We start from the raw sequence: 25,472 nt of genomic DNA, 5'->3' as shown, positions 1-25,472 counted from the left end.
GCAGGGGAAGGGAAAAAATTCCTCTCTCAAACTTATAACCCATAACAGGCACCATAGTTAATGATAGCTTTCTTAATACCTTTTACTGAGCCAGCCGAAAATATACAAAATTTATCTTCTGTTATACTGATGAGGTGATATATTAAAATAATTGTGTGGATGAAGTTTCCTGGCCTGTATTATGGTCCTCACAGACTGGATTCAAAATCAAGAATCTGGACTCAGTTTTGCCTGCTCTTCTACCAAAGGCATGTTGCTTTATTTTCATGATTGATTAAGCAGGCTGATGCATATGTCATCTCCTTTCATATCTACCTCAGATCCCCCTGCAGCTGGGAATCCATCAACAAATTAAATGACCCCTCAGTAAATCAAGTTAGCAAGTCCAGACATGTTCCCAGTTTTATGCACGATTGCTAAGACATGCACTGAATACTGTAGTAAAAGCTGCAGTGCTATCTGCAGTAGTAATGATCTTTAGTCATAAGATCCTAATTGGAAAAACTGGCATCTGTGTCAGAGTACCTAACATCAGCTTTGCTGGCCCAAGATGTTCTCTACTTCTCTTACCTGATAGTCATAGCCACTGTCTAACTCATCTGTGCTTTGCTCAAGATTTAATCTTATTTCCACTAAAATAATAATTATTATCTTAGTAATAACAAACAACAATAATAGAACCCTCACCTCTAGCCCACTTGAAAAGGCCGGCCCTATAATAAAGCAGGAAAGAAAAGTCATCTTGGTGCAATTATACATTAAAACAGGTTTTGAACTCTACATTTTCTTTTTTTCTGAAAGATACATCTATTCTTGAGCATATAATTTGCCCTTACATTTACCAGGGTCAGGTATGCCCTTCCTTCTCGTGCAGTTATCATATTTAGGACAGTTAATCAAAAATGAAAATCAAAGAGGTTGCAAAGGTGCTGAATTTTGCTGGAAGTCTCTCTAATGGGAATTGCTTTTACTGGTGGATCTAGGACTCAAGTGTTTCACCTGCTGGGTCTAAATGGTGTTCCATAATGGGAAAAGGATCAACAGGTAAAATGACTAAGTAGAACAGTAGTCCCTGAGATTTACTATTTGACTTAGTGTGGTGATGTATATTTATTTTTAGTGGCATAATATGTCATTACTCTTATCTTTTTATATATAAGTCTTATCCTTTTCTTTGTAGAATTCATGCAGTGTGGAAGTAGGCATTTTGTTTATTGAGCCCTTGTAATCCCATACATGGATTTCTGAGCATGTGTGCTTACAAATGCTGCAGGGATGACCGATTTTTATGAAAATACATCACTGAGGAGCCAACATGCCGATTTCAAATAGTGCAGGTGTTATAAATGGAAGTGAGAACAGCAGCTAATTTAAATAGCTTCCCACTGCCAAGCCATCTCCCACCCGAAGAGGATTCTAAAGCACATTTTACCCTAGAATGAATGATGTTTGCTATTTTTCTATGCAGCTAAATAATAAATTACTTCTTCAACATAGACCAGAGGGGAGAAAAATAGTCATGTGGGATACTGATATCCAAACAAGATTTCGGTAAATAGACAAATAAAAAATATTCTATCAGTGGTTGATTATAGCCACTCATTCACATTTTTTACTATACACTAGGTACCAACTATGTGCTCAGAGCTATATAAAATGCATACTGCCTACTCTTTAAGGCTAGGAGTCAGACAGTACAGATACAAAGAAGGACAGGTGTTTGTGAAATTCCTAGAGAAAAAATAATTGGAATTATTTTATTTCAATAGCGGATTTCTGTATTCTTTCAGTGGAAAATACCACATAGCCTTTTAAAGACAGAAAGTGTTTTGTAAACTTTTCAGAAGATATCACTTCTAGTAATGTCATGACCTCACTTGTCTTGATGAGCTGAATAATGTGATTTTCAGACAGACACCTAAATCTGTCCAGATGAGATGGTAACTGTCCAATTTACTCAAGTTTCCACTCCGTATGTGGTTTATAAATCACAGTTTCTTATTGCCATTTAATGGATCAAAAGTATATACACAAATGTCTAACTAATAATTTCCCGATTATTTTTGTATTCCTGCTTTTACATGAGTGCAATTTGCATGAAAAACTTCTGAATTCCAGCCTGAAAGAGCACTGAACCCATCCAAGGTTCATGACACAGGAATCATGGCTAAATAAGCAATGTGACTGATGTCCATGGTTCTGGTTTGAGGCATTCTCTCTGTTTTTCTAGAATTTCTGTGGTTTGTTTCCTGGGATCTTTATGCCAACTTTGAATCAGGATTTATGTCAGTTAATTTTTGCATCTACCACTTTCTTAAGCTATGTGGAGACATGGGAGTGAAATCTGGTCTCATTGAAATCTCAGCCAAGAGTCCACAAACAATTTTTCTTCAGAGTTTAGGTGAGAACTCTTTATGCAAATCAAATGGCTTTTGAGACAGCAAAGTCTTCCGACTTTGATGGGAGATAATTTTTTTCCCAGGTTTTTTCAGCATAATAACCAGACTAAAAATTAGCATGCAATGTCTTAGTTGTCTTTAGGAATTTAAGTCAGTTTTGTAAAAGTCATTTATCAGAGTATAAAATTAAAGCCAAATAACAACAAAAAAAAATCACACTTCTGAAAAATGTGAAGAGCAAAACATTAGATTAGTGAAGGCACATCTGAAGGAGAAAGCCATATTCATGAATTATTAGTACAAGAAAAGAAAAATGCTCAACTTTTTATTAAAAGTCAGTTCAGCTCACACATGATTACAAAGTTACTCCCATATTTCTCTAATTTTGACAATTCCAAATCAGGTGCAACACAACTGAGACCTCTGAGGGGTGTTTTATTTTTATCATAATTTCTCCATCACTTTACTCAATAGTAATCCACATATGAAAAGAAAAATACTTTAAAACTCAGAATGAAGGACTTTGTTCAAAAAATTACAGTTTGTCAAACATTGACTTGAAACATGACTACCTTTGATGTCCTGTCTGTCACTGTTTATTGTAAAGAGAACCTAAGGAGATCAGTGTTATAGCTGAAGGCACTGAGATAGGTGTCCAAGGTATAAGCAGGAACAGACTATTTGTACACAACAGCAACAAGGCAGTCAGAAGGATTCTCAAAAAGGAGACAAAGTAACCATTTTATATTTAGTTTACATCTGACTTCCAACTTCAGTTACTTCTAAGTAGTGAGTTTAAATATCTTATAACTCAACATCATTGTAGAACTCTCTAGAAATGATTCCAGGTGGTTTACTTCCATTGTATTTATATATAGGCAGAGGGGATTTGATACCCTTATTGTTGGTTCTACTATGCGTTGCTGAAAATTATCTTTTAAAAGGGTGGGACACACAGGTCTCTCCTGGGAGGTTTAGTGGAGCGAACTGGTGGTGGAGATAAAACAGGAGAAAATTTGGAAATGAAGCTTTTTTAACATAAAGCATTTTTAGGGAACTGTATTTTTACCAGACTCACATCAGTGGTGGTGTGTCAAGCCATAGCTTCATGTTAAACAAAAAAGGTATATTTTAAAGGACATTGATTGCAACAGACTTCTCTGGACCTCAGTGCTTGTGAGTGTATACCAGATGAGAGCAAAGGAAACCAAACAGTTGGTAGAAGAATCGCTTAAAGTAAGCTCAAATGCTATGGCAGTGTAACAAAATAAGTGGAGAAGGATTAAGCAATCTCTATTAACATGGTATTAGCAAGAAACAGTTGTCATAAAAAATTAGAAAATCATAGGCAGCCTTTCCAGAATACCCTTTGAAGTTGTTGTGGACTTCACAGCTACCCAGAGTAGAGGAGAGTAATCTTGATAATGTATTACATACCTGTGAGACCTCATTAAATAAGACATAAAAGGGACAGTGTTTGATAATACTCAGAGAAAAATGTCGTCCATCTTTTGGTTAAAAATGGGGCACATCATCAAGAGTACCTGGAGCAAAGTGAACCAGATCCTCTGAGAAATCATTTGAGATTTTTTCCCAAGGATAAGGAAACCCTGAACACAAAGCATATATATGTGAAGGCTTTTACTTTCATTCATTTTCCCTGGAAGCATTTCCCCCTTTCTAATTAGGAGCTGAAAGAGGAGTAAGCAGATTTCTTGCCATCCGTGTTGCTTACCAAAGAAAAATATGATTCTCACTAGTCACTGAACAAAGTAAAACCAATGAATTAGCTGACCAAAAGAGGACTGAAATGGGCAGGTTGCCAAAACTCCAGCACTTAAATTTAAGAAGTACTAACTCAGTGCTGCTGACGTGAAATGTTGGGAAAGAAGAGCCACAGAGTAGTTTGGAAGCTGCAGAGACAGGATGAAAACAGTAAAGAGCAGTGTTCATATTAACCTTCTAAAGAGGTGATGGTCCAGTCTGCTCAAGAGAGAAAGAGGAATGGTGCAGCAGTGACATTAAGACGTGACATAGGAGCAGGCACTTCACCAGCCTATCCAAGAGAGAAAGCTAATCATTGTGAGAAATCTATGCCTATTTCTGAGGTCCACATTTATTTAAATTTATGAGGGAAGAGTTTGCTCTTCTACTGGGCAATGTGTGGAGCAACTGCATTTGCCGCAATTCTGCACTGTCCTGACAAACTGAAACCAAGAGTTCACTCTGTGTTTCTATTGCTCATGAGAATCAATTCATGCTGTATTCTGAGAATCAACTGTGTTAGTCTTAGGAGTCTAATGACAAAACCTTCTGAAGCAAAAATCCATCATAAAACAATTAAGAAATAATGTAATTGCTGCAGAGCTATTTCCGTACCACATGCATTACCTGCTGCAACCTGAAAAGATCTTCCATGAAACTTCGTCTGCAAGAGGAATCAAAAGGTATTACTGGAAAATGGGAGAAACACGCCTCCTGCCATTAGGAAGCAATAGAACTGAAAAAAAAGACCTAGGAAAAGTAGGAAATACAATTTTATTTATTTCTATACCATATTGTCATCCAAATCTGATCTTGTTGCACAGATATTTGGATAAAGTGTTTGTTAAAAGGAAAAATAATAATTTACTGGAATCTTGGTGTAGGGTAACGCTTGCATGGAGAACCAAATCTCTAAAGCAGAACTACTAATGTCTGACCAGCGGTGAGGTGAGGTTTAATTGCAAGGATCCTCCCAGTGGATCATTCAGCTGAATCAGGAGAGACTCTCTAAATTACCATTTTATTCTGTTCTTACAATTCAGCTGACCACAATGTTATGTGACCACCCCAGTGCATATAGAACTCATTGTCATTGATACATCACAACTACACACAAAGCACCTCTTAAGGACTGCATTAAGAAGGCTAAACTTGTGACCATTTTTGCAGGAAGAGTTTCTGTTGACTTTTACATTTACATAAATGTCTATCTATGCACAACCTGACACTTCTGCAGAAGTGACACTTTGGGACACTCCAGCGTGGATGTTAATAAGCACATCTAGGAATACAAATTGGGCTAGACACAGAGGGAGTTGCTATGGGGCAATTTCTCCAACCATTCAAAACCACCTACTGGAGGGCTGCTGTAACCATCAGTCAAATAGTTAAAGGTGAAGGGTCAGTCAGTTTTCAGGTTAGTCCATTGTCTCAAGCTGATCTATTATCTCAGCTATGCACCTGACTGACTGGGGAGTTCCTTAACCACTCAAGGATTTAAGTGTGCACTGTCATGCATAAGGATACAGCACCAGAGCCCAGCCACACCACAATTATAACATGAGCTAAGTTTATTTTTATACTTTGAAGTCACTTTCAGCCACAGTTTGAGAGAGATCATATCAGCAAAATTAATGATAAGTATTCAGTATAAAGGTTTTGTTTGTCAAGGCCGAGCCCTAACAAACATTTCTCAGGTCACAGTGAGGTAGGGGGGAGGGGAGATTGTGGTGCAATTGTTCTTTGCATGGGTTTTAGATATATTTCTACAAGTTTGATAAAGAGAGATAAAAGGACAGCACCTCTTGAAAGATTTGACAGGTGAAAAGGCTGTTAATTGAAAAAGACAAATATTTATGGAATGATAGTTCCTGTTTCAATAAAAAAAAAGAGAAGACAGTAATATTGATGTATTTGGAAGATTTCAAGAGCAGGAAAATAAAAAGAGAAGTTAGCTCAATAAAAAATGTGCAGTAACAGAAAATAATGAATTTTTTTGATGGGACAAAAGAAATACAAACCCTTTTACTAATTAACAGGTTGCTGCTGCAAACTGTGTAGCAGTTCCTCAGGGCTACATCAGATTTTACTCAAGAATTAAAGAGTTACAAACATGGTAGAAGTAGAATAACTGGCTTTCAGGATGTGGCTTGATGTTAGTGTAGGCATGGCCCATATATGAACCAGACCCAAGATAGAAAACATATTAACTTGTTTATCTAGGCTAGACTATTGTTGTTGCCTTCTGGTCCCATCTCTTTAGGCATTAAAAAGCTGCATTGTTTTATTTGAAATAATTATAGTAGTTTGGAAAACAACAGTGTTTTATTAGGACACTGTAATTTTCAGAATGTGTAGTTCTGTCGTGCCTCCTAAGATGAAATTCCTGACTGATCATCTCAAAACAATAATTTACCTTAAAAATTCTGATTTGACTTGACAAAATTTCTAGTGATTAAAAATCTGACTAATAGTAGTCCATGGTAACTTGTTTTAGACCTGAAGCTACTTTCACCTCTGAAAAAGAGAGTGAAGCTGTACCCAAAAACCTCTGAAGATGCGTAGACCTGTGCTGTGTCTGTGAAAAATAACATTTTCAGCCTTTGCCCTCATGTGTGACTGAAGAGACTGAAGTGCATTAAACATGCATTAGACCCAACTCCAAATACTTGGGATCGAAGTATTTTTAAACTGTCTGCAGATGCTAAGAACAATTCTAGTTAAGCCCAGGTTATTATATCTGCTGTAAAACTGATCATTTCTATTATTAATAATAGTATTATTTATTTAGGCTAGACTTTTTTGGACTCCTTGAAAACTGTATGAGAACTCTCATGTAAAAAAACACAAGAAGTAACATGGAATCCAGATCATTTCTAAATGTCCAAAAGATGCTAAAACATTTTTTTATTTTAGTAAAATTTTGGGCAAAACAATTATCTGTTTTTCTTTTTGTGAAAATTCATTCTCATCAAGTTTTCAGTGGTTAGGATTGTCAGCTCTAGTATTAACATTTTCTATCTTTACCTACCCTGTATTGTTCTGGCTAGAAATGATATTTTAGACCAGACAAATTTAACTTGACTTCTCTTTCATCCTTTCTCCAGTTTCCTTTTCAACTGACTACTCAAATATGTCCAAAAACTATAATCACTTCAATAAGAGAAGTTAACTTTGTTCCAGCCCTCTTTCTCTTCCTTTCTTTCATTTTCTATTTTTGGAAACTTTTCCAAAGGTATTTTGTTGTTCCTAATGAGAAACAAATGCATTTCTGAAATGTCTCTTCCTCTCACCAATTCTACAAAGATCTGGTTCAGGAAGAAAGCAAATGGATCCATCTTTGATTGTTGACTTTCTTGTGTTCTGGATGTGAAGCCTGAAACAGCTCATTTTATGGGAACTTGAAAATCTGATGATGTCTAAAACTAAACTTTTCTAAAAAAAAGATATGATGCACTTCAGCTCCAAGAAATAGGTTCCAATTTTTTTCACTCGTATTTCAAGAAGCCCACTCCCACAATTTCTTAGGACATGACTAATCCTGACAACTTTATGAGAACAAGACATGCAGGATCAGACCTTATAATTTATTCATGAGTTGCTATTGTGTTGAGTTTTCCCTCTAAAGGTCACTGGAATTACTGTTCTTACTGATAGCAAAAGAAAAGAAAAAAACTAATTTATTTTAGGCTAGCTTCAAACTAGGTTTTTAATTAAATGACTGCTTTTTTCTCACCATGACTTGTTATATCGGGTAAGAAGCTGTGGGTACCCAGATTAGAGACAATGAAGTATATTTTTAAAACAGATCTGACTATCATTTAAACTTTACTTTAGACTCCTATTCCAGAATCCAGGCTTCAGTATTTTATATAACCCCAAGTGAAATCTCTAAATCTGAAAGTCTCTACCATCTATTCTTTGTCAGAGGCTACCAGCATCAGCTAAGCTCAAAGTAATTATTATACATAAATGAACTGAATTTTATTTACCACAGACTTTCACATCACAATATTTATCAGAAGTATCAAAAAAATTTTTTGTAGAGCACTGCACTGGAATTTAAAAAAAGCTAACAGAAAATCACATTCTCAGATCCAGCCAAAGCTTTGTTATTCATGCAGAACCTAAAATTATATAAACATATATTAGAAATATGTAATACAAGTTAACTGACTCTTTTAAGTCTTGAAAACCATCTCCTATGAAGCTATACCCTCTCCTGTTTGGGGCTGTTCTATGGTAGTGGCTTTAAAGTCCCTCCTCCCCTCAGTGAACTCATTAATTAGGGCAACAAGCAAGTATTTAAAAAAATTGTTATCAGCTGTGCATGCTTGATATTATTTATTGCCTTCAGAAACTTCTGAAACAATAATTATCACTTGATTAAAATAGAATTTTACTCTATCATACCCCGCATATACATAATCACTGTGCAATATTCACTAAGATTTCTGAAAAAAAGCATCTTATTGGCACACACAAGTAAAAGCTTGTGAGGATTAAATAAAACAGAACTGTTAGCTTAATTTAACTCAGTGGGATCATTACTGAGCTATGAAATTACTGAATTAAAGGAAATTTAAATATAATGGGTTGCCTGAGCATGTCTTTATTTGGCTAACCAATCAGGAGCCATTATTAGGAATCTTCTCTCCAGAAGTAATCACTATTATTGGGTTTATATACATCACAATTCCCTGGATGAATCAGCCATGGGAAAATGTGTGCTAGAGTGTGTATGTGAACATTTAGGCTGTTGTATATGAAGAAACAAGAAGGGGATATGGAAAAAAAACTGCAACTGGGAGCACACTCAAAGCTGATGAAGACAGATGTTTCATGTGGACCCTGGGGCAATGTTATTTCCTGCAACCCCAAATGCCACTGGAAGTTGCTGGACTGAGATTAACTTTGGAGCAACCTGCAAGGTCTCACTGGCTATGAGGGATATATGTGTTCCCAAAGCATTTTATTTTATCTGCGAATTGATCAGAAACTTACTGTACTTAGCAGCTTTTTCTATCATGTTCCTTTTGACATGTTCTTCTTAAGAAAAATAGCAGATAGATTCCTCTCAAGGCTTCGGCTGAATTTAGGTCCTGTCACAAAGTATTTCACTTTTTTCCCCAGGATATTATTTTCCCTAATTTCAGATACATGCCTTCTTAGAGCCATAAATCATATGTCCACATTTGCAGTCCTAAATACTTAAAATCATACATCCTAAAATACATCCTGGCTATGGATTTGCCAAATTAGAAGTCTACTTAAAATTTTCTAGTGTTCTGCTCCTTCTCTCTTTCAGTCTATCTTTGCCACTGAAAAGCACAATCAGGGTACTACTGAAGGTTAAATAAAAGTAATGTCAATAACATCTCCTTCTATAAATGAGTGAGAAATTGTTTCTGCTGAGTGCTCAGGCACTGCAATGAACTGCAGGGAAGAAATGCTTAGCTCTTTAAACAAGCTTTGGGAACACTGAAGTATTAGCTATTAGGAACTGATTTTACCTTAAACTTATCTTAACCCATCCATGTAGATTCATATCATGAAAGCTAAAAACTCTAGACCTTAAGGTGGGAAATGGGCACTTACCCTTCTCATTATCTGCCTGCATCTCTCTTCTCACAGGCATACAGAACTGTTGTGAGACTCATGAGGGCCAGGGCATAGAGCAATAAGAGTTGAAATACCTCATCTTTCATTTAGCTGCTAAATGACAGACATTGCCATCCAACTCAGGGGAACAACTGCTACACCACCTCTCAGCAACTGCCAGAGCTATATTTTAAAGCTAGACTATTAGAGGGAACTGTGGTTACTCCCTACCCTTTGGAGGAGTATATTTAAATTTGAAATTCTTTTGACTTTTTATTATAGAGACTGGAGTCACCTGTCCTGGATAGATGCTACATGGGAAGCACTCCTCTGCTTTTCTACTTCTGTACCCATGTAGAAAAAGTCAGAATTTAGCACTGGACACTTTAACATTCAGTTTTGATCTGTAGTGAGGCCTATATAGAAGTTGCACAGCACACAGGCAACTCTGTGCTCAGTCTGCCTAATGTCAAGGAAACACAGGTTTTTTGTATTATTATTATTATTAATAATAATAATAATAATTAAGTTACTATTAACATTATTAACTTTCTTGTGCCTCTAGTAAGTCCTGAGTGTTTTAAAACTAAATCTTTAAGAGCAGGCATAGGCATAGGCATCTGACATTTTTTTTCAATTGGGTTGATTGGTTGTAGGATGCAGAAAGTTGAAGCGCTTTTGGCTTTAATACATACTTTCGTATGCTCATGTTCCATTGTAGTGTTTGTTTAGAAAACTCCTGAACTTAATAATTAAGTTATTTGCGTTGCATTCCACAACTAGTCTTGGCAGTAGCAATATTCTTAAATCTATAATCAACAAAAGCAGGGAAGATATCTCATTTTTTCCCTTATGAGAGCTGGAAAGATAGATATGGTCATAAAATAAAGTGTTCTGAAAGAGAAATTTTTACTAAGAGAAAAAAAAAGGAAGAATTCAGTAACATTTAGCTCTAAACAATCATTTCATGATCAAACTCCAAGGACCTAAATTTAGCTTTTCCTACATTGACCTGGACTTGTGAAAGGCTGCTGTACTCCTTGAGGGGTGAGGGTATTTAAAGAAACAAACACACTGAACCAAGTTTTGTTTATTACCAAGCTGATATTACCAAATATTCTGATTTTAAGCACTCTGCTTTTCTAATGTTTAAACAATAGAAAGTAATGGTACAGATATTACAGGATACAGATGCTCCTGTAAGTCTTATTAAATTAAAACTCAATAAATTACTGGTTTTACATGTGTTCATTTTGTATGGCATCTTCTTGAAGCAGTTATTGTATGACATCTTTTTAAAGCAGTTATTGGAATAGAATTTTTCTGAGTAATCTAATTTTCAAGTTATTTTGCAAGGCTATTAAATGCAGCTCTCAATACAAACACAAAACCTCCCCTCTGATTTTAAAATAAATTATAATTGAACTGAGCCTTACACACGTTTATGCAGGTGCTCAAACTGTTTGGTATATTCCTGAGAATCAGCTTGATCTTTTATTCACTGTTTGAACATCAGTTGAGAATATTTGCTTCTCCTCTTGTTGAAAGCATCTGCTGCTGCTGTTGCTACTACTGCAACAGGCACAATTTAAATTTACTCTTGTTGTAACCAAACATATTTTAATATGCTAATTTTATTGTTGTATGTGGGCACTCTAAAAATGTCTTTACTATTGTATCTCTAAACAGAATTTGATTTATGCTAACAGTATTACTTTCATAAAGAAATTTAATGTTTCAATGCTCTGTAGGATGTCTTAGTACAGAATTTCAACACTTGTTAGCCATTAGACAACCAGAACCTTTTATCTGACACTATGTCCTGCAAGAAAAAAAGGTGATAACTTGGTTCTGTAATACTTCTGAACGAACCAAATAAAGATTTTTGTCTTGAATGCACACAATTATAATAAAATATTTTTGTCTTGAATGCACATAATTATAATACATAGATGTCATTGCAAAAGAGAAGTTTTAGTCCATCAGAATTTGAAACTAGTACTTTCAATTTTTTGCTTTACGACAGCAAAAGAATATGTACCAAAAAATAAACTGTCATAGATATATATCTTTTTATTTTAAAACGAGATTCTCATTTCAGAATACACAGGGGCCCAAAAGAGAAATGCTTTGAAAATACCAGCAACATAACAACCTTGCGTTTTATTGCAATTAAAAAGCTGAAACTGAATTGATAGCACAGTTGCTGTTTCAGTGCATCTACTCTGTTCAGCTTTATCTTCTGTTGTATATAGTGAAGTCCCATTGAAAAGCTGGTCCACAGTAAACATTTTTTTAAATTGCCTGTGATGTTGAGCTTTAATAAAGCATTACGTTTTCTCTAGAATTAGCACAGAGCTACGTTCCACCCTATGCAATACAGATCAAATCTCAGTAGTATTTGCATAAATTTGCTCCTTCTCAGTTTGATTATGAGACAGTTCAGATGGATATGAAAGATAAAGCCTTGAAAAAAATGGAACTAGAGCGTGGTATATAAGTAACTCTGTGAAGAAGACGACTGCAGACTTTTTCTCTGCTCTATTCTTACAATGCCTCATAAAGCTTCTAAAGGACAAATGGATTCCCACAGGTGACAAGGAAAACTTCAACCTTTTCGTTCTTTGTTCTAGGAGCAAAATACTATTATTTACTGAAATTTTTAAAAACATAGTGTATCACAAGGTAGTAAGACAAAACCTGCTCTTACATGAAACAGGAAACCACAAGGAGTGGCTCTGCAAAACTGCTTCTTAAAGTAATGGTTAGTAATATGATTATGAGTAGCTGAAATAAATATTCTGCAGCTGAAATGCAAGCAAAGATGCAATCTTGTGTCCTGAATCTGGAGAGCTTCTAATATCAGCTAGAGACTAAACCAAAACACACTGCTTGTGCTTTCCGTTTTAGTATTGAATGGACTTCGTCCAGTAAGTACTCAAGTATTCACAAAAAATATGCACGTGAAAGCACTTTACACATACACAGATATCACTCTTGGAGGAAATGATTTGCATCCAGAAAAACAACTGAATTAGCATATCCACATGACAGGGAAAAGTGACATATTGCTTTCTATAAAGCAATTATACAACTCACATTGGCAACTGCTTGGTATGCTACAGCACTATTGATCCAGGAGCCACGTCACAATCAATCAGACTCTTAGAGGACCATGAAAGAATTGCAAATACTTAAGTTAACTAAGCACACAGTAAAAAGTTTTATTGAAATAAAAAGTGACTGTTTTCAGCTGCAGATACCTACTCATTTATTTTTTTACCTTATTTTAATTATGTGAGCTTAACAACTCTTTCATAATTCTGAGATAACAAACTAGCTCACTAGGGGTGCTGTTCTCTAACAGGAATGTCAAATCACATCAGAGTAACAAAATGTGCCAAAACAAATCTCATAAACCATTATTTAATTCTGAGCTTTATTCAAAATAATAGCACTCTTCTTCACCATTTTTATGCTGAAAATCAGGGTGCAAGACCATTGGCTACTAATGTAGATCAGCAATACATATGCATAAGTGTCTAGTCCCTTATCTGTATATTACTATTTGTTCTGTTGGCACCACCTTTACTAGTAATGGGACTTTCTTTACATGAAGAACCCCATGTTGAGGTTGCTGTAACTTAACTAGAAATGGCTGACATTATCTGTGACTCTGCCTGGTGCCACAATGTAGACTTACTCTCTCTTCTCTTCACCTCTGCTTGTTTTACTACAACAAGAGCAAACTTGGGCACCTCGTAATGCCATGAAACATCCTGGCTCCGCATGGTAACCTCACAAGGACTTGTCAGTATTTTGTAAGTGCACATAAGTATTTCTCTATTTATCCTCCATATTAGGTCTAATTTTTGTCAAGTGTGCGTGAGTTGTGGGTCATAGGAAGATATTTTGCTATTAATCCTTCCACACCTGTCTATTCACATGTGCCTTCTCTATCAGAACTTGTAATGTTGCTTTTAGTGAAAATTGGATATTTTTGTTTAATACCTTTAATCGAAGTCTTACATTTCAGATGTAAATTTATAAGAAAACAAAACTCTGCTCCAGGTGATATATATTACAGATTGTAAGGAACTAAAATTCCAACTGCTGTTTCTAGAACTTCTATATCTTGTCTATAGGCTGCCCCTCTAAAAAGGTTATGCAAAATCCTTTCTTGGATGTTTTTAAAACTAGACACTGCCTAATATGTTGTTGTAAACTACTTTCAAAAATCCTCTAGAAGAAAGCAATCTAAGATTTGATTCCCCCTAATAGGTTTGTACCGTCATCTAAGGTTTCCCCGTACTTCTTCTTAAGAGCAAGTCTGTAGGTCAAGGCCTCCCCCAATAGTATAAAATTATTTCAAAGACTTAACAGAAATATTGTGAACTAAAATTCAAAGCTTCAGAAACTGCTGTGTGCAGTAAACTTTCATTAAATGTACATTAATAGAACAGATTCTGTTAAGTATGACAGCATATTTCCCATAAGATGGTGTAAACTGAATTACACTTGCCTCTGAATATATGATTGAATATAAACTAATGCGTGAGAATTGTTTGTTAAAATACTTGTCTAAATTGTTAAGTGTTGCACAGAGAGATATATACACAAGAACTACACTCCTACGTGCAATTTCCCTTTGAGGTCTTAATTTAGCTCTGGTTTAAATAATCATAACACTTTACTCTCTGAAAAGTAACATGGAGATGCAGAATACATTTTAAGAAGCTGGAAATTTCAGAACCTGAGGGCTAGATGGTGACCAGAGAACAAGAAATCAAAACTTCCTTCATGCCTGTAAGGTATCAAACTCAAATTTGGGTTTAGGTATGTGATTCCCAGGAGCTTTGGACATATCCCCAGCATTCACTGGTCAAAGTACCTGTGAAAGCATCCTCATCCCAGTAAGAGTGGTCCTTTGCTGTTACTTTAATAAAGTAAAACTGTTAATTCTTAAAACAAGACCAAGAAGGTCTGCTGCGTAACTCAGAATGTGCCATTAATTTCAGCTGATTCTACTAGGGTGACAGAGCTGTTATGAAACAGAAAAATGGACATTAACTGCATAGCCCAGGAAGAAACAAACTACGTACTAGTCCACTACTTGGAAAGCTTCTGGAGTAGCTTTCGTAGCCACAGAACAGCTAGTCAGAAACTAGATAGAATCACTTAGACATGTGGTAAAGAGAAATTATCACAGTGATATGAAAACAGCATTTTTTTTTGAGCCAGTATCAGCTTCCAGCCTATCAGGTAATTGACCTTCTCTAAAGACTTGAGGTATTGTACGACACATTAAGTTCCTTGAATGGAAATAACCCCGAACACACAACAGAAAACCCACACACTTTATTTGCTGAAAACATGATGGGGGTGGGGGGGAGCATGGTGTCGGGATAGGGTGTAGTGTGGTCACAGCTGAATTCCTGTGACCTTCAGTGAGGTAAGTTTTCTTCCTTAGAAAATTGTAACTAGGTCACATGGAAAAGAATAACAAGAAATCCCTAGAGAAAAATGAAAGGATCACCTGGCAATCTCAGGACTTTGAAGCAGTATTACTGATTAAAAAAAAACGAACCAAAAACAAATCCAAAAAAAAGAATGTAAATGTACATACTGAGAGCGAAACTGCAATGGGGTACAAAGGATCACTCTTTTGGATGGTACAGGGATATGACATAGCATGTCACAACATCTGTTTCTCATTCACCTAGAAAATCCTCCTATATTTTCACTTACAAGTGCAGTTTTTCATGTTTGAAATGCAGATTTGGTGCTCAAAATCACAGGAATATTGTTTGACCCACCAGACAAACTAAGAATAGTGCAGCGAACCTTGCGTTAAAGGAATTTTAAAATGATGATCAAGCTGTAACACTTTTGTCTTCTGCCCTATGTCTTATTTATTAAAGATGATAATGTAGCTGTTTAAGATCAGCTCCCTTGTGATCCTACTAACGTGTAACAGAAAGATTAAGGATAAAGCTTAAGAAGTTCAAAGCTTGGTCATTACCTTCCCTGAGAAAGCAGAAATGCTAAGCTTCAACTCTTATTGTATGATTTTTCCCTGTGTCAGCCAACAGAGCTATTTCCTCAAACAACTCTCCTCCATGGGTCTTATTCCCATTTCCAATATCTCATATTTTCTGTTTTAAAAATGCAGTTTTGCCTGCAAATGTCTGTGACTAATATCTTTACTACAGGACTGAACAAAAAAAAAAAAAAAAAAACACAGAGAAAAACCCTACTGAACAAACAAGTTTGTACTAAGTCTTATCAGCCTTGCCCTCAGGGTCACTTCACACATTTACCTTGTGTCTGCAACAGAGGAAGCTGCTCTTGGCAATGACCTTTCTGAATCTGTGGCATATCTGAAATCTGCAGCACAGCGCAATATTTCTCACCAGTAACCTTTTTTCCTAATTGCAAATGATTCCTTTCACTCTTTTAATCCTTGTGGATTTACTACACACTTTCTCTCTCTTGATCACTCTCACACACACACACACACACACACACTTTCTCATTCATTCTCCATAGCCTCGTGCCCTGACAGGTTCTCTGTGTCCCTCCATGCAGACATCTCTTCAAAACATGGTACATCTTTCTTTTATTTTCCTCACATCTCTTTGTGTACAGTACCCTAACCACAGTAATCAGTTGTCTGTCTGAATTTCCATATCTTGGCATTAATAAGCAAAGGATGAGACATAGATGTTAGCTATCACCTATTCTTTAAGCAAAACAGAATTACTCTGACTACATATACCCCTAATAAATTAGCATTTCTTTAAATCTGATAAGTGGAAAATAACAAATACATCTTATTCATGTATCTGGCCAGAGTCTTAATTTCCAAGAGGTTTTTAACCAACAATTGGATAACTAAGCATTTAGTAGACACAGTCTTGAATTTCAGACTCCACTTTCTATGAAAGCAGCTTGGTCTGTGTTTGGCAATATTTGTTTATGGAAGTTTTAGTTCCATAGAAGACTTTTCATTCCTCATCATCCAAGTTGCAATGTCGTAAAGAAGACTGACTTGTAAGAAATCCAGCTCTTATGTTTAACAGAAACAGTAAGTCATATACCAAATAGCACAGAGATATCAAAACCATGCAGATGATACCATCACTTCAGCTGAGCCCAACTTCTTGATCGCTCACACCACTGCCAACCTGCTGTCTGGCAACTAAGCTCTAGGTTTGAGAGGGCCAGCTGACTCACAAGATTAGGAAAACAACCAGGACAGCTCATATTCAAGTTTTGTCTCTACTGATTGTATGGCTGCAAGTGACTCTGTACACTTAGCTCTACGACTTTGAGTCTGAAAACAAGTAGTTACCACAGAAGGTACGGATGTAGGATATACACGTTATAGGAGGCAAGGGATCACCTTACCAATGAATTTCTTACATGAATGTGTACACCAGTTGGTTTGTGCCAATCTCTAATACATCATTGATAAGCAGCTCTTACTTTTACCAGCACGAGAATGTCAGACACTGCCAGGAGTGTCAATGCTTGCCAGTGTAAATTTTCCAACAGATCAAAATTTAATTTTACTTCTGTGTGTTGCTTTTTGTCAATGCTCATGAAGCTGTCAGATCTATGAGGGAGGAAGGCAGATCAAATACACACCACCAGCAGCGCTAAGTGTGATTACATCTGTGATCTAATAATATAGCAAACTGATAAAAAGGAGTAGTCTGTTGCAACAAATGATTGATGAATTTGGAGTGTAACACAGGCTTCAAATACAAAATACACTAATCAAGAGTTCTACAGCATCAAATGGAATATTAAAGCTGAAATTTAGGAACCGATACAAACTGCTTCAAATAAAATATGAAATACCTACTCACATACTCTGATTTTATCTTACTAGGCAAATACAATTAACTTATCTCTAGAAATTATGTATTAATCTTACAGAAAAACTCTAGATAGCTTGGAGGCTGATTCTAATGATACTATGGGCTCATCAGAGCTTAGACAATCACAATAACCAGTTTCTATTAAAGGAATGGGGAGAAAAGCCACAGACAAAAGATTTTTTAATTATTCTTTATGAGTGGAGAGCTTGTGTTTGAAAAAAGGTTGAAAAGAAACATTTAAAAATAAATAAATAAATTTGGAATAAATAAAGTTGGAAATAATCCAATGTAGATTGAAGACAGACTAAAAATGTACAAAACGTAGAATGTTGTACTGTCAGGGAGGAAGAAACACTGTAAATAACATTAATGATTTCTTAAAATGAACTGGAAAGTAGGCATTTATTCAACACAATGTTCTGAGGCTTTGGTGCCTGCGGAGGACTGGAAGAACCATGGCTTGAGAGAGCAGTCATAGCTTCTTACCTAAAACATCTTGAAAGTTCAGTGTGGGTGGGTTAAAGAAAAAAAAAAAACACAAAAAAGCGAGAAGTTAAATCCCAGTTCCTCAAATCTTTGTAACGTAAGGGTCTGAGGTACAACAGCACATGGTCTGACTTTGGCCAAGAGCTGAGCACAGTGCAAACTGGCTGACTTTGGTGAGCCATGCCATGGATCAGCAGTGGACAGGAGAGTAATAGCAGAAGCTACTGGGAATATACAACACCATATCACTTTGGGCTGCTCTCAGTGGTGTCTGACACTGATAACTGGATGTGAAAATCCTTGGCTGATGGTGCATGTGTGTGTGCACACGTATGTGTTTTTCCTGACAGCTGATCTGTTGCTTGGACCACTTTAGAAATTGAGCTTTGTGGTGTCAGCTTGTTTCACGATCCTTTCCTTCCATCCCTGGTACACAGACTAATCTCCTGACATTGTGTACTCTGATCACTGCTTTCAGAAATAATAAGACATTTTATCAGCATCGCCATGAAGCCAGGATTTAATCTCTGGTATCTAAGTAGGCAGACCTTTGCAGTCTGGCCATTCTGGTAATGCAATTATAGGGAAAAAAGAGGTAAGTCTGGTGGTTATGTGTTTTGGATTAACAGTTTAAAATTGAATCCCATATGCAAAGATATAGAAAATACACTGATATAGAAATATCAGCTACTGCTTTTGGAAATTGGTATTTTGATTAAGAGTTGATAGTGTTTTTGTGGAGGTAAAGATGCACTGAAAGGTAGCTTTGTTTTGACACAGTGTAGCACAATGTAAGAGTCTCTATTATGCGTTTAAGAAATACAATTTGCAATTAGTCTGTTCTGTTGAATAACTACAAATCAATAAAATTGTGTAAAACATTAAATAACTGTAAATTCCACTTATCATTTCCATAGAAAAATCCTGGATTGCATCCCTTTCTTCTGTTATGTCAACTGCACCTCTCAGCTTGGTGTCATCTGCAAATTTACTGAGGAATTTTCACATTTAAAAGTATCTGAAAATTTATTTATGACTCAGTAGCATGCATCTAGCATACACAAAATGAGTGCAGAAGCAAACTCCTTTCCAATAGAAGTATATGCTATCCTCAGCATTGTTTAACATTGATATTAACCACGTGGAGTCTCCCCTGCTCTCACCACCCACCTCCTGCACCAATCCACCTACAGGGCTGCTTTAGTGACCCACTTCATCAGGGAAATGGGAGGAATTTGTGCATGACCCCTCTGCCCTGGTGCTGCTGTGACTTTGATGCTGAGTTTGGTCAGATCTAGGAAGCAGAAGATGAGATTTCATAGTTTCTTTGCAATCCTACTGTCTCCTGGATGATAGATGCTTTCATATCTGGTTTGACCTCAAGTTTTCTGGTCCTGCAAGGTAAGAAACCTCCTCTCCTGCAGCATGTTTCCACTCGTCTCTGGTCACTCATTCTTCCCATTTCAGGGCAACAGTAAACAGAGAGATTCTCTGTGAGTGTAAGCTTGTGCTTCTTTTTCCTTAGTTATTTTGATATAGTTTGAACACACAGAAATTAGAATAGGCCCACATGTAGATATTTGCAATCATAAATGACAGTTCAATATTTGATTTATTTTACCATCTGTAACAGAAATGCTACAGGGGTAATTCCCAGTACATGGTAATTAAAATATATATATATTAAAAAGATATCTTGGTATCTTATACCAGAACTCTCTGTTTTTCTTTTCACTGCTGCCTGTCATCATTCTACACAAACACACACAAACGCAAAAGTTGGAAAACTGGAAAGAAATTCTATTTCAATATGATGATGAAGCTAATACATTGGTGTGCTTTTTCTCTAAAGCAAACCCTATTATTCTGTTAGAATGTAGAAATTTTCACATTTACGAAAATAAATATTTTTCTGTTGGTTTGGCTTCATTAGAAGAGAGATGTAATGCAGAGGAACAATAGTTTTACTCATTTAAAGGAAAAATATAAATGCAAGCCTGGAAACTTGTTACATAATAAAATATTATTAATTATGCAAAAGGTTAATTAGGTATTTTGCTGTTATATCTGAATAGTGGCAACAGTTAAGAATAAAAATAAGTAAGAGAAGGAAATATTCCCGTATGTAACCATGTGGGAATATTAAGCAATATACTTAAGTGCTCTTATATTTCCAACTGTAAAACTTCATGAGGATCCCCATGAAGGAATTTTCTTTGTGTGTTTTTTTACAAGTATGCAAAAAGAGAGAGAGAATCAGAACTTGCTCAGTCCCTATAAACAAAATTTATCACAATGTAGTTTAATTTCCTGTGTATCTGAGCCCCGATGGAAAAACTTATCCTTGTTCAGAATGTTGCTTAAATATATGCCCATCCTCCTGCTGATTTCAGTCCACCTTGATTAACAGCTGATATTTATCTCAAAATAAAAATATTTGTCTTAAGAAATAGATGCAAGTATAGGATTAAATTTTTCCTGAATCACGGCTAGAACCACAGAAACATAGTTTATGTTGGTACTCTGGAGTTCATCTAGTTGAATTCCTTGTTTAAAACAGATCTCATTAATTTGAGGCTATCCCACACTTATGGTAAAACCATGCAAGCAAACAAACCACCCAATATTTGATTAGTATTTCCCATACTCTAGCTTGTGTCAATTGTTCTATTCCCATGTACTTCTAAGAATAGTCTATCTTCTTCTCCCCTGATCAAAAAAATATTTAATAAAGAAATAGGTCTCAAATTAGTCCTTATTCTCCGGCGTAATTAGGAAGTACGCATTCCTAAATCATGACCATCTTGATCAATGTGACATCCACTTCCTGTTGCACTGGATCTGACTGAGTTGGAGTTGACTTTCTTCACAACATTGAAGAACCATTTCCCTACTCTGCTGTGGTTTTGGATTTGTAGCTAAAACAGCGTAGATAGCACACCAACTCTTTTGGCTGCTGCTGAACAGCGCTTGCACAGCATCAAGGCTCTCTCTTCTTACTATTCTCCCTCCCCCCACCCTCTCCCAAGAGCTAGCTGGAGGCAGAGAAGAGTGTGGGAAGCGAAAGAGCCAGGAGAGTTGACCTGAATTGTCCAAAGAGATATTCTATACTATATAATGTCATGCTCAGCATTAAAACCTGGGGGAGAGGAAAAAGCTTCTCCCCCTCCACCAAAGCAGCTATTGTTTGAAGACTGGCTGGTTATCAGTCTGCCTAACAGTGGTGCTGAGAGATTTTAATTTCTTTGCCTTGCTTGCTTTTTATTTTCCTTCCCCACGAGTTTTCAAACTTCCAGTCTTCCTACTTTCTCTCCTGTCCTGCTGTGGGATAGGAAGGGGGAGGTGAGCAAGCAGCTGTGTAGATGCTTGGCTTCTGGCTTCAGTCTACCCATCACATCCATCTCAAGTGCAACTTGCTCTTGTTGAATTTCACAAGGAAGTTCATGAGGTTCATTTCTATCAAGGTCTCTCTGAGTCACAGTCCTGTCCAGCAGCTGTAGGGCTCTGAAACTTGACAACTAATTCTAGAACTAAGATAGATTTGTATGGTCAAACTTGCTATTAAAAACTTTTTGCAAATAAACTGTTTAGAAGGATCAATAAACTCACTGAGAGGCATATAAAATGTGTCCAGTAAAAGAAAAACATGGAAGCATCTGAAATAATTGTTGAACAGGTGGGATATATAGTTTAAAAAATAATGAGAATATTACTTTTCAGGTAACGAGCAAATCAATTTTCTCAAGACTATAAATTCTTGACATTAACTATTTAAGCCGATACCTACAGATGTTGCCTGAAATCAGATTAAATAGAAAATAAACCTATACATATAATTATTTTAGAGTTGTTTTTTAAGTGATTCCCCTTTTATTTGTAAGGTTTTCTGAGCGTTACTCCTTATTTAAACCACAGCGTTGTGTAATATGTTATCCATAGTAGATGTGACTTCAATGGATGCTTTCCATTCTATATTTGTGGGTGAGAAAACAAACCCTCTAAAACTTGAAAGAATTAAAAATTCTTTTTTGCTTTGGGCAGTTAATTGCCTGTGGTAGAAGGAAATACACAAGAAGGTCGTTCCTCAAAATCCTCATCTCTAGCAGGTGACATGGTGTTTTGAATAACATTTTCACCTAACAAGCTGAAACGTGTTGCAGCTTGTGACCACTGTTTTGATAAAAAATTTTTCCTCTAGTTTTACCATTCATATAATTTCTGCTTTCCATTAACTATTCTCTAACAAATTAAAGTCTTAATGGTTTCACAAAAACTAATTGCAAAATAGCCCACACAACAATAGGAAATCTAATGCTTAAATTTAAAAGAATTTTTGCTTTTGTGGGTAATATAGAAAAAAAGTTCATGCGCTATACACATCTTCAGGATTAGAAATGCTGTTCTTCTGCAGGTGTGGTTTACCAGATTGCAACAGGAATGTCTGAATGTCTGAAAATGATTGCAGTGTATGAAAAATTAAGCTGATGATTATTCCAGGACTGTACTAGAGGCAGTTTTGACTGGTTTAGAGATTATTAAAAATTTAGTGGTTCATGGCTACTAAAACAGTTGCTAAATGTGACCTGTCAAACTGTACTACCTGCTGCCACTCTTACAGAAGGTGTCACACTGCTCATGTTCATGATTCTCCTTCTCCACCCAGTGTTTTTATCTTGCAACTGGAAGAGAATGTTGCTGTAGAAACCTGTCCAGTATGCTGCACATAGAGTTGATGGCTGAAATTTTATTTGTACCTGACACCAAAGCAGGGCATGATAAAGTTGGCTGAAATACAGATAAATCTGCTCTGGTCATGTGTTCTACTGCCATGAAGATGTACACTGTAAATATGCATTTTTCAGAACAGTACTCTAACTTGCAAGTTAATTACAATTACCAATTATTTTGTGTTTACTTGTACATGACAGTAACTGTCACCACAGGCTAAAAAGTTCTGTGACTGGTTCAATTACTAACAAAATAGTGCTTTATTATCCACAGCTTCCTGATCCATAAAAGGCAATGTAAGCACAGTCACCTATTCCTACAGATGAATGTGATCCCTGATCTAGAATCATCTACTGAAAACGCAAACACTTTTTCACCTCACTCTTCCCAGGGAAGTTTAAGGTTTGAAGGCTCAGTCATCAGTGTATCAGTGAAGTGTGTTTGAATAATGGGTGTATAGCTGTGATACAGACACCAAGTGGCCTTCAACACACTGCACAAACTGCAACCCATGAAAAACTGTGCGTTCATCGATCTATTTTGATCTGTTTAGGACCTAGACTGATGAAGTCCCTTACTTTCTGTATATACATTGCTTATACAGTGCTTTAAATGAAGCTCTCGGGGTTGCAACAAGGCACCTTAAATGTGCACACACACATTTACACACATTTCAAACTTGGAACAAACTAAATTTTGTTAAATATAAGTGCAGGGTTGACTGGATTCCTTTACGTTATCTATGCCGTACTTACAGAACTGAGATGATTCTGAAGTCCTGTAGAAACATATCTGTTCAAAGATTATTGCTTATACACAATGAGGAAGTCAAAGTATTTTACCCTTTTATTGTTTTACTGAAATGGGATTATTTATTTATGTTTCTATTTACTTTGCTGGCTGTTAAGGTTTTGAGAGAACCTATTATATATTTAGCTTCCTTGTAAAAAATCTTAGCAGTATATTTTAAGGATTTTCCTATGAACATGGGGTATTGCCTTATGATTCTACAAGAACCAGAAATGTTCAGTTAGAAAATAATAGAGTGATCATGAAATACAGTTATTTCTTTTAACATTGAAGAAGTTCTCAATTTAAAGACTCCTAAACCAATTTTTTAGATTTGCAAGGTAGCATAAAACATTAACCATTACCAGTCCTAATTAAATGTCAGGAGAATTCCATGACAATTTCTACAAGAGAAGAATCTTTTCTTTTCATTTTGGATCTTTGTTTGGTACTTTTATTTGGATGAAGTTTATAAGATAGAAGTCTGCTGTTAGCTTTATTCCTCCATACAAGCTACAGTGTAAGCTTCAAAGAATTCTCAATCTTCCTACACATTGAAGGCATTACTTTTGTCTCTTTCCTCTACACTTGTATATACCATCTCCTTTATGAAATATATTTCATTATGCTTAGCACTGAAAGCCATAAAGTCTGTCAATTGATTTCAGTTTTCGTCTCTATTCAAGCATACAAATGCTAATAATTTTTCCCTTTATTGCAGTCTTAGAGACTTCCTAGACCATTTGACTATTTACCTTTCCTTCCAAAGTATATCATAAAACATCAAATGAAGTAATTCTTTATGATCTTCATTATACCAGAATCTTCACTGTCTTCTGTGTTTTCCAGGAGTAGGTCAACACTTCACAGTCACTTTAATTAGTACTTGATCTAACTGTGTAATTAACTCACTAGCTATATATTCTCCTCAGATCAATGTTATAGAATATATTCATAGATAGGTGGTCTTGGAAGATAATGATTGGACTTTGTGGAATGCACTAGGTAAAGAGAGATTATAGCATCTCAAAAGATCAGTGTTTTGTGCTGTTATTTATTCTTCTGTGCCTCTAAAAGGAGTCCCTGAAGAATTATTTGAACCGTTCATTCAAGATGACAGTATGTATTGCAGGTGAAGGCTGGAATACTCATGTAAAGAAAGCTACAGAGCTGCATATTGATTAGATGAAGGTACGTTTGTTATCTGGTACTGCAGCATGCATAGTGGGCCTGCTAATTAAAACATTTCACCCATCCTTGCTTTTCTGTTCAAAAAGAAACTAAGATGGAAATTAGTGTAGCAAGTCCACTTAGTTTTAAATGAGAAAAGTATAATGGCTTGTTTTGCATAACTCTCAGTAGGTTATCACTGTTATTGTGGACTTGATTACTTTCCAGTACAGGCAGAGGTAGTTAGAGGCTAGAATAGAGAGGAAATGTACAAAATCTTGGCCATGTCACTTCTATACGTTCTTCCACCCGAGGATATGTATGCAGCATGGACTCTGTAGGAGGGAGCAGTTTGAAGAAGATTAGAACTATCTCATGTACAGAGCAGCAGATGCAACTAAAAAGTACTGTGTGTCACTAACAGTAATTTCAACACTGAAAAGAAACCCATGAGATTCTTCAGACTGCTGCACGGCTCAACTGGATAAGAAGAATAGCAGTAGAACACCTCAGACATGAGAAAGAAGAAACTCTGTTGACGCAGGGTTAGGGTTAGGGTTAGGGTTCGGGTTAGGGTTAGCAGGGTTAGGCTTAGGGTTAAAGTTAGGGTTAGGATTAGCAGGGTTAGGGTTAGGGTTAGGGTTAGGGT

The 25,472-nt window shown here is 36.2% G+C and overlaps 1 long non-coding RNA gene across 2 annotated transcripts in view; it reads left to right on the top strand.

The window, feature by feature from the left end:
• Positions 1-13,353: 13,353 nt before the first annotated feature.
• The window catches only part of LOC113944857, a 33,822-nt gene continuing 21,703 nt past the window's right edge, over positions 13,354-25,472 (top strand). For both annotated transcript variants that reach the window (XR_003526851.1, XR_003526852.1), the window contains exon 1: positions 13,354-13,585. This is a non-coding gene — a long non-coding RNA (uncharacterized LOC113944857). The remainder of the gene's footprint in view (positions 13,586-25,472) is intronic.

The sequence above is a fragment of the Corapipo altera genome, unplaced genomic scaffold (genome assembly GCF_003945725.1).
Source record: "Corapipo altera isolate COAL_440 unplaced genomic scaffold, ASM394572v1 49, whole genome shotgun sequence".
Classification (NCBI taxonomy): domain Eukaryota; kingdom Metazoa; phylum Chordata; class Aves; order Passeriformes; family Pipridae; genus Corapipo; species Corapipo altera.
This window is presented reverse-complemented; position numbering and strand designations above follow the sequence as displayed.